Source organism: Odocoileus virginianus, chromosome 9 (assembly GCF_023699985.2).
Source record: "Odocoileus virginianus isolate 20LAN1187 ecotype Illinois chromosome 9, Ovbor_1.2, whole genome shotgun sequence".
Lineage (NCBI taxonomy): Eukaryota > Metazoa > Chordata > Mammalia > Artiodactyla > Cervidae > Odocoileus > Odocoileus virginianus.
This window is the reverse complement of record NC_069682.1, coordinates 21,811,355-21,828,395: the sequence shown is the minus strand read 5'-3', so window position 1 is coordinate 21,828,395 and position 17,041 is coordinate 21,811,355. Positions and strand designations below refer to the sequence as shown.

General features: G+C 44.7%; 1 long non-coding RNA gene across 1 annotated transcript in view; it reads left to right on the top strand.

Moving 5' to 3' along the window:
- The window catches only part of LOC139036576 (uncharacterized), a 176,345-nt gene that overhangs the window by 46,148 nt on the left and 113,156 nt on the right, over positions 1–17,041 (top strand). The window contains exon 2 of the long non-coding RNA XR_011489392.1: positions 12,023–12,109. This is a non-coding gene — a long non-coding RNA (uncharacterized lncRNA). The remainder of the gene's footprint in view (positions 1–12,022; positions 12,110–17,041) is intronic.

Below are 17,041 nucleotides of genomic sequence, written 5' to 3'. Positions count from 1 at the left end.
GTCAAGATCTTACTGGGAATCAACCTGGGACATTTCATGCAGGATTCATGACTGACCAGGGACACTGGGAGCTTACCTTCTATCTCTGGAGTGCTCCTTATTTCTAGGGCTATTTGTGGACAGTTAGGGAATTAATTTTGCTTAAGATAAAATGAGATTTTTTTTAATTAATTTTTTTGACTGCCCTGGGTCTTAGTTGCAGCATGTGGGATTTAGTTCCCTGACCAGGGATCAAACCCAGCCCCCTGCATTGGGAACGTGTAGTCTTAGCCACCGGACCACCAGGGAAGTCCCAAGTCTCCTTAACTTTAAAGACCTTTTTACAATAGTTATTTATTTATAAATAAGTTGGGTTTATTGGGTTGGGTCTTAGTTGCAGCACGCCTTTTGTTGGATCTTTTGTTACAGCGCACAGACTATTTGCCATGCAGGCTTGGATTCTTCGTAGCATGTGGGATCTTAGTTCCTCCCCCAGGGATGGAACCCATGTCCCCCACGTTGTGTGGCAGATTCTTAACCACTGGACCCAGTGAAGTCCCTCTCTTAACTTTTAATGCCCAAATTACAATAATTCGAGCTTCTCTGGTTCCTTTCCTGGTGGCACAGATGGTAAAGAATCTGCCTGCAATGCAGGAGACCTAAGTACAATCCCTGGGTTGGGAATATACCCTGGAGAAGCGAATGGCAACCCACTTCAGCATTCTTGCCTGGGGAAAAATCCCATGGACAGAGGAGCCTGGTAGGCTGCAATCCATGGGGTTGCAAAGAGTCAGACACGACTGAGTGACTAACACTTAAATACCCCTTAAAAGGGACATAGCTATCTTTATGTCTCCCGGTCGTTCTGGGGAGCCTCTGAAAGGGATCGTGGCAGCAGCCCCCAGCCAGTCTCTGGTGCAGTCACCAAGCCGGCTGCTGTCCCACCCTCCCCTCCGCTGTGCAGCTCCTGGTGCAGGGTCTTGGGGTGCAGGGCGCGGTGATGTATCAGTGGGGGCTGCTGTGAGGACACCAGCTCTGACCTCTCCTTCACCCCGCCACTGACCTGGGAGGGAACGAGACACCGCCAGGACACCTGAAGAGGCTGGTGTGAAGGCTGCCCCCAACACTGTGCTGGACTATCTCTCCCCTCTCTCCTAGTTTGTACTATCCTCCTTAACTATCTCCAGAAGACTGCTTCTGAGCCTTGTCCAACATCTTACAGAGATGTTCATGAAAAGAGTTCCTTCCCAGGATGGTTCAAACCCCATCCAGGAGGCCTTCCTCTGTAACACAAATGCTCTCATGCATATGGATGAACAAAAGCAGACGTGGGAACATGAGTTCCCTATACTAACAGCATCACCTGTACTAACAGCATCTGTTTTTGCCCCACCCCAAATGTCCCATCCCATGGGCACCTCTGTTCGCCTCATGAGTGCACAGCAGAATACACAATTAGCTGGCTCTGATTTATAATAGGAAGGAATTAGTGATTGATAACCAACTTACATCAGTTTATTGACTAAAGGTAAACTGAATCACCCACATCTTTTTTTCCACATTTATTTAGTTGGCCGGGTCTTCATTGCGTCATGCAGGGTCTTTCGCTGTGGCGCGTGGACTCTCTAGTTCTGGGGGCAGGCTTTGGTAGCTGCAGCACACAGGCTGAGTTGCTCTGGGGCATGTGGGATCTTAATTCTCAGACCAGAGATGGATGGAACCCGCGTCCCCTGCATTGCAAGGCGGATTCTTAACCACTGGACCACCAGGGAAGTCCCAAGTCAGTTTAAAAGGCAAAATAATTGACAAAAGTGGACAAAATTACTGGATAATACATTTAAATGTAGATTATTCTGGAGTGCACAAACATTAATAATAAAAAACACTAGTGATTTGAAAGATTCATTTTGATCAATAGGCTTTCAGAGGTTTACTTAGAACCAAGGAGGAAATTTTAAATTCATGGAAAACAGTGTTAAGCAATCAGAGTAAGCACAATGATTCAAAAGAATTAGGAAAAATATCCCCCAATTTGGAAATAGTTTTCTTAAATTATACAGAAAATTCATAGGACTTGTAAATGTTATCATCCTCATCCAAACTCTTACATTTAAAAAAAAAAATCATGGTAAGTAAAAAAAAAATGCTTAAAGGCTCATAAAAGTTTGCCAGAATTTTGTTTGTATTTACGATTTTTAAATTTATTTACTGGTCGCACTGGGTCTGGACTGCCGCATGTGGGCGTTCTCTAGTTGCGGCAAGCGGGGGCCATTAGTTGCAGTTCGAGGGCTTCTCATTGTGGAGCACAGGTTCTAGGGGTGCTTGGGCTTCAGTAGTTGCATCCCACAGGCTCTGTAGTTATGGCTCAAGGGTTTAGTTGCTTTGCCACACTTGGAATCGTCCCAGACCAGGGATCGCACCCATGTCCCCTGAATTGCTTGGCAGTCTTACCCACTGTACCACCAGGGAGGTCCCTGTATTTATTTTTATTTATTTTACTATTTTTTACTTCTCTGGTTTTTATAATTGGTTATTTGGTGTCTTAAAGCTATCATGTATTTGGTTTGGAGGTGGAGCCACTTTTGTTAAGTGGAGACCAGTGTGGGGGTTCCCTGGGCTCCTGGCTGCTTCCTGTCTATGGCAAAACATGAGACACGTTGCTCAGCCATTCTAGAAGCAGTGCTGAACTTAGACTGAAACACGGTCCAGGCTTCACTGAAGGCCCTTTGGAGGGGGTGTGCTCACCATGGGTGTCATGGGGGCTGGGACCCCTCAGGGTGCTCTTGCACATCCTCCCTGCTCGTGGATTTTCTGAGGGTCTCTGGCCCGGGGAGGAGCCTCAGGGAGCAGCTCTGCCCCTGCAGTCTTGGTTCCCGTCCTGGGACCACGTCTTAGCCTAGGATCTGAGGAGGCAGCACGTCTCATACTCAGTGGAAATGACCTCTCAAAGGGGTCCTCCTCCCAGTCCTGGCTCGGACCCCCAGACCCAGTGAGGCAGGCTCCACTCCTGCTGGGGACGATTCTTCTCCATTGCCCCTTCTCTCGGTGACCCTCCTCGGTGCCCACCTCCAGTGCAGGTCACCCTGCCCTTTGTCCTTTTCATCCCCCTGTTCCTACACCCTCTGGGGCACCTGCAGGATCAAGCATGAGGTCAGAAAGGCACCTGGAGGCAGAATTTCAGCATGGGCTGCCTCTCGTGGTCTCCTCCCCAGGGCAGGGCCTCTCCCATCTCATACTGTCCAGGCGCTGAGGCAGATCTTGGCGTCAGTCCTCAGTGTTCCGGCTCCAGGAAGGTGGGTCTGAGGGGGTGCAGGATGGCCACCCATTTACGTGGTGGAACACTGCTGAAAATGGAGCACAGAGCTTGAAGCTCTCAGAGACTCCTGGGTGACCCCTGAGGGTGGCCTTGCAGAGTCCTCAAGTCCATTCTTCTGCCTGAAATCAGGATTGTATCTGAGTCATTATGCAAATTTAACATCCTAGAGAAGCCGCCTAATACAGTTTCCACCCATGAAGATCACCCTGGGAGAGGCTGTGAGGTGTGAGAACTCAGGACTTGGGTATCCCAGTCATCATGAGCTAGTTCAGTCTCTCTGGGATTCAGTTTGCTTAACAGAAAGATGCTCCTTGGAAGAAAAGTTATGACTAACCTAGACAGCATATTAAAAAGCAGAGACATTACTTTGCTAACAAAGGTCCATCTAGTCAAAGCTATGGTTTTTCCAGTAGTCATGTATGGATGTGAGAGTTGGACTATCAAGAAAGCTGAGTGCCAAAAAATTGATGATTTTAAACTGGTGTTGGAGAAGACTCTTGAGAGTCCCTTGGACTGCAAGGAGATCCAACCAGTCAATCCTAAAGGAGATCAGTCCTGGGTGTTCATTGGAAGGACTGGTGCTGAAGCTGAAACTCCAATACTTGCAAAGAACTGATTCATCTGAAAAGACCCTGATGCTGGGAAAGACTGAAGGCAGAAGGTGATGACAGAAGGTGAGATGGTTGGATGGCATGACCGACTCGATGGACATGAGTCTGAGTAAACTCCAGGAGTGGGTGATGGACAGGGAAGCCTGGCGTGCCGCAGTCCATGGGGTTGCAGAGTCGGACATGTCTGAGTGACTGAACTGAACTGAACTGAAAATGTACAGAGATTGGACCTGGTGCCTTCTCATTCTCTTCTCTCAGTGGCATTTTACGGTGTTTGGAGTCTGATGGTGTCTGGGGGAACAGTCCTGATGACGGGTGTGTGTAGGCAAAGGAAGGGCTTTGCAGGCTGTGGTCAGGGACCAGGGAGAACATGGATACCCCTGGCCTTCTGCCAGCACTCATCCTGGCAGATGGTTTCTTACCAAGACATCAGTCCCCAGCAGTGGAGATCGGAGGGGAGTCTGGTGACCCCTAGAAGCACGTCAGGAAAAGGCAGCAAGTCCAGTTCTCAAGTTAATGATGCTCTAAGAGATTCACAGACAAGAGCATCCTCATCATTTGAGAGGCCTTCAGTGATTCCGAGAGCTGGGTCATCGATGAAGATGCTGATCCCGAGCAAAGCCTGAGACCGAAATCAATCAAGCAGCCGTGTTTATAAAGTAACGTGTAGAAAATAGATGCTTTTAATTGCTAATTGTTCTCGAGACCCCTACTAAGAAATTTTTTTTTTTAATGTGGCCTAAATGTTCTCCTAGCAGGCATGGGTGAAGGAATTACAGTTTATTCAGAGGCTGACATGCTGCTGATTGAAGTACAAAGCAGGGTAATCAAGGTTGGTTTTGTTTTTTGCATATGGCTTTTAACATTTACAAAGGAAATGATTTCAAGGGGTACACGCTAGAAAGAAATAAGCTGTAAACAGTTACCAATCAGTCAAATACTCCGATTACTAAGAATATCTCCCCCTCCCACCCTCATCTCTTACCACCCCTCCCCCATAATCAGCATATAAATGCAACAGGAATTATTCTTTTGTTCACGACTCTCGGTGGGGAGGGGATAAAGAGTCAGACTTAAGGGTGTCCGGAGCTCTGAGACTCCAGTTCCCTGGCTTGGATACCTTCACACACAAAACCTCCTCCCTGACCCAGGCATGGAGGCAGCCTCATGGGATTACCTCCAATTCAGGTGAAAAGAACAAAAGCCTCTTTGTCTTCCATCCCTGCTCCCCAGAACTGGACTCGGGGTGGGGGGCGGTGGGGGCTCCTTGATGGTGCATTTTAATATAGGAGAAAGGTCAGAGAGCATGAGGAAATTGAGTTGACCTAGACAGCGAGTCTGCAGAATGCCTGTTCTTGGAAGAATTCCTCTCTTGCTGGAGTTTTGAGAAAATAGCCTTTTCCTGGAGTCCTGTAGCCCCAGGAGTATCTTGCAGGACACCTTACAATGTCAGTGGGTTGACAGGCCTGGGAACCTCAAGGTCACTGGTAATATAATGTGTTCAAATCACCCTTGCATTATGGGGGATGGATAACGCTGTTCACCCACCTACGCCAGGGCAGAATCAAGCCATGGTGACCCTTGAGAAACATCCTTGGGCTATTTCTCAGGATAGGTGGTCATAAAACCCCTCAGAGCCATGGGGTTTTCCAACATACAGAAAGAACCCCTCCAGTCATCAAGCAGCCTTCAGACTGAGGTCTACACCTTTTTAAGGTATGAGTGCCTGGTTGTTCAGTTGCTAAGTCGTGTCCGACTCTTCGTGACCTCATGGACTGCAGTGTGCCAAGCTCCTCTGTCCTCCACTGTCTCCTGGAGTTTGCTCGAATTCATGACCATTGAGTCAGTGATGCTATCTAACCATCTCATCATCTGTCCCCCACTTCTCCTCTTGCCCTCAATCTTTCCCTGCATCAGGGTCTTTTCCAATGAGTCAGCTCTTCGCATCAGGTGGCCAAAGTGTTGGAGCTTCAGCATCAGTCCTTCCAATGAATATGCAGGTTTGATTTCCTTTAGGGTTGACTGGTTTGATCTCCTTGCAGTCCAAGGGACTCTAAAACTGGGTCACTTTTTAAGCTCAGTTTTTTAGCCAAGCCTAACTTCAGGACAAGATGTGTACACAGGTAACAATGTGACCTGTGTCTGCTCCCTCCTTTCCTAAGTCCAATATTAGCCCACAGAACTATTCAGGTCTTCCATTGCCTCAAAGGAAACCACAGTTCAGAGGAACATACACAGAGCAAGAAGCATGTCAGAGACAGGCAAATTGGAGCTCTCTGCAAAAAGCAGCCCTTCCTCCTTGGCTTCACTGCTGTTTTATTATTTGTTTCCAAGTGTAATGGATCTTTGCCATTTTCCCTGGGAGGTAGTATTCTTCTGGTCTACTGTCTTGGTTGGGATGAAATGGGGGCACAGTTTGAGCCTTCCTATCATGGTTGCCCTTGCTCCACAATGGGGCCCCGCCAGCTGGGAGGTGTACGCATCCTGAGTAAGTAAGGACTGGCAGTGACCGCAGGGTGGGCCTGTGGGCTGTGATCCCCTGTTGAATGTCTGGACCAGGCCCACGTGCTCTGTATACCCTGTGACCACCGTGCTTTTGGGGGCCCTGGAATCAGTGACAGCTCAGATCCCATATCCAACAGATCTCAAAAGTTCGAGGTTTTCTCCTCCCCAGTATTCAGTGACCACAGCACATGACTTTATTTCTCTCTGGGGAAAGATTGGGGGAATTAGTACCACCCTCAGAGACTTGTCTCAGATAATAAAGAATCTGCTTTCAATGTGGGAGACCCAGGTTTGATCCCTGGGTCTGGAAGATCCCCTAGAGAAGGGAAAGGCTACCCACTCTGGTGTTCTGGCCTGGAAAATTCCAGGGACTGTATAGTCCATGGGGTTGCAAAGAGTTGGACACGACTGAGCAACTTTCACTTTTTTCATTGAAAAGAGCAGACACCACTGTGTATTCAGACTCGAAGCCATTCTTCTCCTGGCTCCTCTTCAGTCACACAAGTCTCCTCTGTTTCCAAAGAACATACCTCCATGCAACCTTTACAGGGTGTGGCTCCCTCTGCCTGGAATGGCTCACCTCAGCTCCAGGTCTTTTCATGATACTTCTTAGTGGTGCATCTCCTGACTATGCTATCTAAAACTATAACCGAGGACTTCCCTGCTGGTCCAGTGGGTAAGAACCAGCCTTGCAATGCAGGGGATGTGGGTTTGATCCCTAATCAAGGAACTAAGATCCCACATGCCTTGGAGCTACTGAGCCCATGCACTTTGGAGCCCTCCATGCATTGCAAGGAAAGATCATGACACAATTAAGACCCGAGGAAGCCAAATAAATAACTATTAATTAAAAACACAAACCTGTAATCCACCCAACCCATCCTATCCTCTTTCTAGGCTTTTCTCCATAGCACTTCAGTCAGTTCAGTTCAGTTGCTCTGTCGTGTCCGACTCTTTGTGACCCCATGAACCGCAGCACGCCAGGCCTCCTTGTCCATCACCAACTCCCGGAGTTTACTCAAACTCATGCCCATTGAGATGGTGATGCCATCCAGCCATCTCATGCTCTGTCGCCCCCTTCTCCTCCTGCCCCCAATCCCTCCAAGCATCAGGGTCTTTTCCAATGAGTCAACTCTTCGCATGAGGTGGCCAAAGTACTGGAGTTTCAGCTTCAGCATCAGTCCTTCCAGTGAACACCCAGGACTGATCTCCTTTAGGATGGACTGGTTGGATCTCCTTGCAGTCCAAGGGACTCTCAAGAATCATCTCCAACACCACAGTTCAAAAGCATCAATTTTTTGGTGCTTAGCTTTCTTCACAGTCCAACTCTCACATCCATATATGACCACTGGAAAAACCATACCCTTGACCAGATGGACCTTTGTTGGCAAAGTAATGTCTCTGCTTTTTAATATGCTATCTAGGTTAGTCATAACTTTCCTTCCAAGGAGTAAGCGTCTTTTAATTTCATGGCTACAATCACCATCTGCAGTGATTTTGTAGCCCCAAAAAATAAAGTCTGACACTGTTTCCACTGTCTCCCCATCTATTTCTCATGAGGTGATGGGACCAGATGCCATGATCTTAGTTTTCTGAATGTTAAGCTTTAAGCCAACTTTTCACTCTCTCCTCTTTCACTTTCATCATGAGGCTTTTTAGTTCCTCTTCACTCTCTGCCATAAGGGTGGTGTCATCTGCATATCTGAGGTTATTGATATTTCTCCCGGCAATCTTGATTCCAGCTTGTGCTTCTTCCAGCCCAGTGTTTCTCATGATGTACTCTGCATAGAAGTTAAATAAGCAGGGTGACAATATACAGCCTTGACGTACTCCTTTTCCTATTTGGAACCAGTCTGTTGTTCCATGTCCAGTTCTAACTGTTGCTTCCTGACCTGCATACAGGTTTCTCAAGAGGTAGGTCAGGTGGTCTGGTATTCCCATCTCTTTCAGAATTTTCTACAGTTTATTGTGATGCACACAGTCGAAGGCTTTCGCGTAGTCAATAAAGCAGAAATAGATGTATTTCTGGAACTCTCTTGCTTTTTCGATGATCCAGTGGATATTGGCAATTTGATCTCTGGTTCCTCTGCCTTTTCTAAAACCAGCTTGAACATCTGGAAGTTCTCGGTTCACGTATTGCTGAAGCCTGGCTTGGAGAATTTTGAGCATTACTTTACTAGCATGTGAGATGAGTGCAATTGTGCAGTAGTTTGAGCATTCTTTGGGACTGCCTTTCTTTGAGATTGCCTTTCTTAGGGATAGGAATGAAAACGGACCTTTTCCAGTCCTGTGACCACTGCTGAGTTTTGCAAATTTGTTGGCATATTGAGCACAGCACTTTCACAGCATCATCTTTCAGGAGTTGAAATAGCTCAACTGGAATTCCATCACATCCACTAGCTTTGTTCGTAGTGATGCTTTCTAAGGCCCACTTGACTTCACATTCCAGGATGTCTGGCTCTAGGTGAGTGATCACACCATTGTGATTATCTGGGTCGTGAAGATCTTTTCTGTACAGTTCTTCTGTGTATTCTTGCCAGCTCTTCTTAATATCTTCTGCTTCTGTTAGGTCCATACCATTTCTGTCCTTTATGGAGCCCATCTTTGCCTGAAATATTCCCTTGGTATCTCTAATTTTCTTGAAGAGATCTCTAGTCTTTCTCATTCTGTTGTTTCCCTCTATTTCTTTGCTTTGATCGCTGAGGAAGGCTTTCTTATCTCTCCTGGCTATTCTTTGGAACTCTGCATTCAAATGGGAATATCTTTCCTTTTCTCCTTTGCTTTTTGCTTCTCTTCTTTACACAGCTCTTTGTAAGGCCTCCTTAGACAACCATTTTGCCTTTTTGCATTTCTTTTCCATGGGGGTGGTCTTGATCCCTGTCTCCTGTACAATGTCACAAACCTCCGTCCATAGTTCATCAGGCTCTCTGTCTATCAGATCTAGTCCCTTAAATCTATTTCTCACTTCCACTGTATAGTCATAGGGATTTGATTTAGGTCATACCTGAATGGTCTAGTGGTTTTCCCTACTTTCTTCAGTTTAAGTCTGAATTTGGCAGTGAGGAGTTCATGATCTGAGCCACAGTCAGCTCCTGGTCTTGTTTTTGTTGACTGTATAGAGCTTCTCCATCTTTGGCTGCAAAGAATATAATCAATCTGATTTCGGTGTTGACCATCTGGTGATGTCCACGTGTAGTCTTCTCTTGTGCTGTTGGAAGAGGGTGTTTGCTATGACCAGTGTGTTCTCTTGGCAAAACTCTATTAGCCTTTGCCCTGCTTCATTCTGTACTCCAAGGCCAAATTTGCCTGTTACTCCAGGTGTTTCTTGACTTCCTACTTTTGCATTCCATTCCCCTATAATGAAAAGGACATCTTTTTTGGGTGTTAGTTCTAAGAGGTCTTGTAGGTCTTCATAGAACTGTTCAACTTCAGCTTCTTCAGTGTTACTGGTTTGGGCATAGGCTTGGATTACCGTGATATTGAATGTCTTGCCTTGGAAACAAATAGAGATCATTCTGTCATTTTTGAGATTGCATCCAAGTACTGCATTTCGGACTCTTTTGTTGACCATGATAGCTACTTGATTTCTTCTAAGGGATTCCTGCCCACAGTAGTAGATATAATGGTCATCTGAGTTAAATTCACCCATTCCAGTCCATTTTAGTTCACTGATTCCTGGAATGTCGACATTCCCTCTTGCCATCTCCTGTTTGACCACTTCCAATTTGCCTTGATTCATGGACCTAACATTCCAGGTTCCTATACAATATTGCTCTTTACAACATTGCACCTTGCTTCTATTACCAGTCACATCCATAACAGGGTATTTTTTTTTTCTTTGGCTCCATCCCTTCATTCTTTCTAGAGTTATTTCTCCATTGATCTCCAGTAGTATATTGGGCACCTACCGACCTGGGGAGTTCCTCTTTCAGTATCCTATCATTTTGCCTTCTCATACTGTTCATGGCGTTCTCAAGGCAAGAATACTGAAGTGGTTTGCCATTCCCTTCTCCAGTAGACCACATTCTGTCTGACCTCTCCACCATGACCGGACCATCTTGGGTGGCCCCACACAGCATGGCTTAGTTTCACTGAGTTAGACAAGACTGTGGTCCTGTGATCAGATTGGCTAGTTTTCTGTGATTATGGTTTTAGTGTGTCTGCCCTCTGATGCCCTCTCACAACACCTACCATCTTACTTGGATTTCTCTTACCTCAGACGTGGGATATCTCTTCATGGCTGCTCTAGCAAAGTGCAGCTGCTGCTCCTTACCTTGGATGAGGGGTATCTTCTCATGGCCGCCCCTCCTGACCTTGAATTTGGAGTAGCTCCTCTCAGCCCTCCTGCACCCGGCACTTAGAACCACCTAAAATTTTATTGTATTTATTAACTGATTCTGTTGCCTGTCTCCTTTATTAGAATGGAAGCTCCAAATGAGGGCAGGGATCAGTTACTGTGTTGGTGATGGCTGAGTCTCCAGTGCCTAGAAAAGAGCCCAACACAGGGCAGGTACCCTTTGGTGGTGGTGGTGGGTTAGTTGCCAAGTCATGTCCCACTCTTGCGACCCCATGGAATGTAGCCTGCCAGATTCCTCTGTCCATGGGGTTCTCCAGGCAAGAATACTGGAGTGGGTTGCCATTTCCTTCTCCAGGGGATCTTCCTGACCCAGAGGTTGAACCCGGGTCTCCTGCACTGTGGGAAGTTTCTTTACTGACTAGGTTACCACGGAAGCCCAGTTCAGTTCAGTTCAGTTGCTCAGTCGTGTCCGACTCTTTGCAACCCTATGAATCATAGCATGCCAGGCCTCCCTGTCCATCACCAACTCCAGGAGTTTACTCAAACTCATGCCCATCGAGTTGGTGATGCCATCCAGCCATCTCATCCTCTGTCGCTCCCTTCTCCTGCCCCCAATCCCTCCCAGCATCAGGGTCTTTTCCAATGAGTCAACTCTTCGCATGAGGTAGCCAAAGTATTGGAGCTTCAGTTTCAGCATCAGTCCTTCCAATGAACACCCAGGACTTATCTCCTTTAGGATGGACTGGTTGGATCTCCTTGCAGTCCAAGGGACTCTCAAGAGTCTTCTCCAACACCATAGTTCAAAAGCATCAATTTTTCGGCGCTCAGCTTTCTTCACAGTCCCTGAGTTAAATAAATGATTGAATGATGAATGATGTGGGTTAATTACTCTCCACCCACAGGTGACCCAGCCTTTTCTGAATGCTCACTGTCTCACTTCCTGTTAGAGCCCCACCCCTACCAGTCCCAATGTGCCTTCTGGTCGGTCCTGTAGGCCAAGCAATATAATTCAAGACATGAATGTTTCATGCAAGTTCTATTTTTGTTTTGTTTAGTTTTGAACTGGGAGGGACATCCAAAGAATCTAATTTTTCATACTGATCAGAGTAAAAGCTGAATGATTCTTTTAATACCCTTTGAAATAATTTTGTTAGAAATTTGCTTCATGTTTTCACACCCATTTTCTTGGGAGAAATGGGTTTATAGATCTCCTTCGTTTGTACTATACTTTACCTGTGACATGATTTAATGCTCATTGTTATGTTATTTTCCCAAATATTAAATTGACTTTCTCTCCCTCTGCCCCCCTTCCAGGATCTATGTTATGACACAGGAATTATTGGACGTCTGAAAGAACTCACTTATGAAACTCTCCAGGCCCAGTCATTTTTGCAGGCAACTGTGAGTAATTTCTAGTCTCCTTCATGCACAGTAGTCTGTTCCGGTATTATAGATTTTATTACAGTAATTTTGATAATGTAATATTTTCTGCTAAAATTATCTATTTCACCTATATTTTTCATTTGAGCTTTGAAGAGCATATGTGAACAATTTAAAAATTTCCTGTATCTGTTTTAATACATTTCATATCTAATTTTAGTTCAGATATTCTTTTCTTCTAGATTAACTATTAGATGTTTGTTTTATACTGTTGTATTTCATTGATATTTTACTCTACATTTCTTTAATGTTTTACTCTGCTATGTTTCTCTCTTAATTCATTAATGTCTCCTTTTAATTTGTTATTTCTTTATCCTGTTTTCCTTAAGGTTACCTTACTCTTTTCTTCAAATTTCTTTATATGCAACTTTAACTTCATTTATTTTCTCTTATAAATAAAAAAAGCATTTAAGTCTAAGAATATAGTATTTAAAAATCTATATTTTTTTATATGTAGTGTTACTGATTAAAAGTTCTATAGTAAAGAATTTGTCTGATCTTTGTCCTGGGTTCCTGGACTGGAGCTCCTAAACTCTTGGAAATTCCCAAGTGATGTCTGAATCTTTGTTATTCATGATGAGCACTGGATTATAGCTTAGTTTGTCCCAAAGAGGTGGCTCAGGTGGGGGCTGGTCTTGCTGTAAAGACCAACCATGTGATTAGCGGGTTTCTCTTTTGAGCCATGAGATACCAGCCAGCCCAGCCTCCTGCCCTGTGGAATAGAGATTGAGTTCAATCACATGAGCGATGCAGTCAGTCATGCTAGGTAATAAAACCCCAATAAAAACTCTGAACACCAAGGCTCGGGTGAGATGTGTCAGGATGACAGTGCATCCTGACCGCACAGGGATAGAGCGCTGGAGCTCCATGCTGGGACCTTCCCTACTGTCTCTTTACTGACTGGTCTTGGTTTGTGTTGTTTAGAATAAAGCTGTAACAATAAGCATAGCACATTCCTGAATTCAGTGAGCGTTGCCAGTGAATTATTGAAGCTGAGCATGACATAAGCGCACTCCTGGATTGTAGCCAGTTGGTCAGGAGTGCAGGTGGTTGAGGGATCTCCAAAATTTGCCCCTGGACTCTGACATGAGGGCAGCCTTGTTGGGGATCACGCCCCAAAGCTGTGGAGAGGGTGCTAACTCTGAAAGGTTTGCATCAGAGCCGCACTGCAGAGTTGCAGTCTGTGCATTATTTAATATTTTATTTTTTAACACAAGTATATATTTTAATCTCTTTGCTCTAAGAGTTGTTTGATATTCCTTTCAGATTCTCAGTATAGTTCAAAATAGCCATGGGGTGTTTTGTTTTTTATTTGTTGCTGTTTTGTGAACAAAGAGGAGCAGGGGTGTAACCAGCCCACCAGTCCAATGATCATTTCATCAGTCATAAGTCTCTGTAGCTATTCAAACAAGTCATGGTTACAACTTCCTTATGACTCTTTCTTCTGTTTTTCCACACTGTTTGTATGTATGCTGATTTGATGGTGACGGGTAAGGCATGTTCCTGGATATGAGGTTAATCTGTAAAGTTGCTAATCCAATAAAAAATAATTGATGTTCTCTTCAGTGACCAAAGAAAAACATGCCTGGAGAGGACATGAAAACGACTTTCTATTAAATTGCTATTATTCCTCTGCATGCTTTGCTTGACACTTCTGTGGGAGAATGCTCACACAGTTTGTACTTGGTTGGAATGAGTGTTGGAGGCCTCCGGAAAGCAGAGTAGGCTAGGGCAGCAATCACTGTTTCTAGTTTTCAAATTTATTTTATTTAAAAAAAAAAATTTGGCCATGCTACATGGCGTGTGGGATCTTAGTTCGCCCACTGGGGATCAAACCCACACAACCCCTGCATTGGATGCATGAAATTTTAACCACTGTTTCTATTTTTTAGTAAAGGTCTTAAATGAAAATATGGTCAGAGTGGAAACATAACAGATCACACCTGAAATCAGGGAAATCGCCTGGAGAAAAAGTGCTGCAGTGGTGGGCTCTGAATGAGGCAAAGGATCTTTTCTGATGAGTCATTATTTTCTAATGGGTCTTTCCCACCCTCTTGGTCCAGGAGATTCTATCTGGAATGCTATGAGAGCCCAAGAGCTTGAATCATAGTCCCTGATAATTAGAGCAACTTCAATTTGTTTAAGTTGAGAGATGCAAAGAAAAAGAGAAGGAGCAGAGACAAGCAGAATGGGCCCCCTGGAAGTAAAAAGAAAATGGAAATAAACATTTAATATCAAAGAGAAATGGCTACCATATAAATATACAACTCATCTTCCTGGACTTCCTTCTTTTCTAAAATAAGTACATTTTCTCAAACTCTTATACAGGGGTAAAAAAATAAAATATTAGAACCCAACTAACAGGCACAATGAAATTGGCACCAGGAATTCTTTTTTTAACCGACAACATAATATCTAGCAAATGTAATCTGTGATCCTTAACAATGATTTATATTTTTTATAATACAATAATAGTCAGCTGTTAATGGTGATTTATATTTTTGTAACGTGATCTCAACTGGATGTAATATAATGAACATATTTTAAAACCCACAAAAAGTTTAGGAGCCAGAATACAGCACATAAATTGTATTCATAGCCAGCATCTAGCACAAAATATCTTGATTCATCAGACACCACAGGAGGAGTTGAAAGGCCTTTGGCTGGAACCTCCACCTGCCAGTAATTCACCCAATGATGAGCTCCAGTGAAAGAGAGGAGGAACCTGCTGTATGTTCTTTAGACCTTTAGAAAGCATGGAGTTGTTTCTTTGGCCATGTACATGCAAATCTGCCGGAAAGGTGATACTGCAGAGGTCAGAGGAATGGGGACTGTTAAAAATGCATGCTGGGGACTTCCCTGGTGGTCCAGAGATTAGGGCTCCGAGATTCCACGTTAGTGGGCTCAGGTTCAATCCCTGGTTGGGAAAATAAGATTCTGCATGCCATGTTGCTGTTGTCACTTCAGTTGTATCTGACTCTTTGTGAACCCCTAGATGGCAGCCCACCAGGCTCCCCTGTCCCTGGGATTCTCCAGGCAAGAACACTGGAGTGGGTTGCCATTTCCTTCTCCAATGCATGAAAGTGAAAAGTGAAAGTGAAGTCGCTCAGTCGTGTCCAACTCTTAGCGACCCCATGGACTGCAGCCTACCAGGCTCCTCTGTCCATGGGGTTTCCCAGGCAAGAGTACTGGAGTGGGTTGCCATTGCCTTCTCCTGATGCATGCCATGAGGTGTGGCAAAAAAATTAAACAAACAACACACACTTTTTTGTCTGTGCCTGTGTATGTTCATTCACCAGTGCTCCCATTGCAGAACTGGAAAATTCTACAGTGTCATCAGCATGCCTTTGGTGTTGAAAAGCAACAAGGGCAAGATTCTTGCCAAGAGAATCAATGTACATACTGAGCCTATTAAGCACTCCCAGACCTGAGACAGCTTCCCAAAACACATGAAGGAAAATGATCAGAAAAAGAAGAAAGCTAAAAACAAAGTCACCTCATTCACCTGAAGCCCATGCTACTCCACCCAGGAAGCCCACTTCATGAGAACCAGTGGAAAGGAGGCCGAGCTGCTAGAACCCATTTCCTGAGAATTTAGGAGAAAAATGATCCCAGGTTAAGAAGTGAAGTCACAAAGCATAGCCATGAGAATTTATAGGCTGGAAAATATTTAAGTTAACAACCTTCAGCTTTAGAAAAATTTCTCAATGATGAGCCTCTAAAACATCAATTTTGAATCTGTGTAGCTTTCTGGCAAATTCCCCAGGACATATCAGCTGAAGAATGTATAACATCATCGAACAAAAATCCAATTAAAGTCCTGGAGACTATGCCAGAAAGGAGGACACACCATTAAGAAAAGTATTGGCAACTGAGAGTCTTACTCTCCACTTCCAAGAATAATGATTAAAATGCCTTCAGATGATTGTGCTTCTGCAGAAAATTATGAAACTGGACATCATACAAAGAGCAACTACCTGGAGGTGCCAGAGAGGAAAAGAAAGCAAATGACCTCCAGTGAAGAACACAAGCTTGCTTGAAGAAGGCACAATGGAACCACACCAGCAAGTCTCATCTGCCCAGATTTTAGCCTGAGGCTAAGAAAACCCTGTGGTGCACCCTAGTGGGGGCAGGGAGTAGGGGGTGTCAAAGAGGAGTCAAGGGAATATTAGAAAATATGTTGATAGTATATCACATAAATGATAATGAAAATATGCATATCAAAATTTGTGAGATGGCAAAAATAAGGTAAACAGGGAAATTTATTTTTTAATTTTAATTTTAAAATATTTATTTGGCTGTGTTGAGTCTTAGTTGTGGCCCTCGGGCTCCGTAGTTGCAGTGAGTGGACTTAGCTGCTCTGAGGCGTGTAGGATCTGGGGCTTCCCAGGTGGCTCAGTGGTAAAGAATCCGCCTACCAATGCAGGAGACACAGGTTCGATCCCTGGGTCAGGAAGATCCACTGGAGGAGGAAATGGCAACCCACTCCAGTATTCTTGCCTGGAAAATTCCATAGACAGAGGAGCCTGGTGGACCCCCATCCATGGGGTTGCAAAGAGTCGGACATGACTGAGAACACACACATGTGGGATCTTAGTTCCCCAATCAGTGATCGAACCTGAGTCCCCTGCATTGAAAGGTGGACTCTTAACCACTCAACTATATGGTAAGTCCCACGGGGAAATTTGGAATTTTAAATACCTATGAGGGAAAATAAAAGTCTAAAACTCAATGATGTAAGCTTCTACTTTGAGACACTACAAAAAGAAGAATAAATCATACCCAAAGCAAAGTTAAAAGGCTTTGGAGACTGAAATTGTGAGCTGTTATCCATGGGCAATGAGTGGCTAGCAGCATACCAGCATTCTCATCCAGGACAAGAAGAACAGCCAG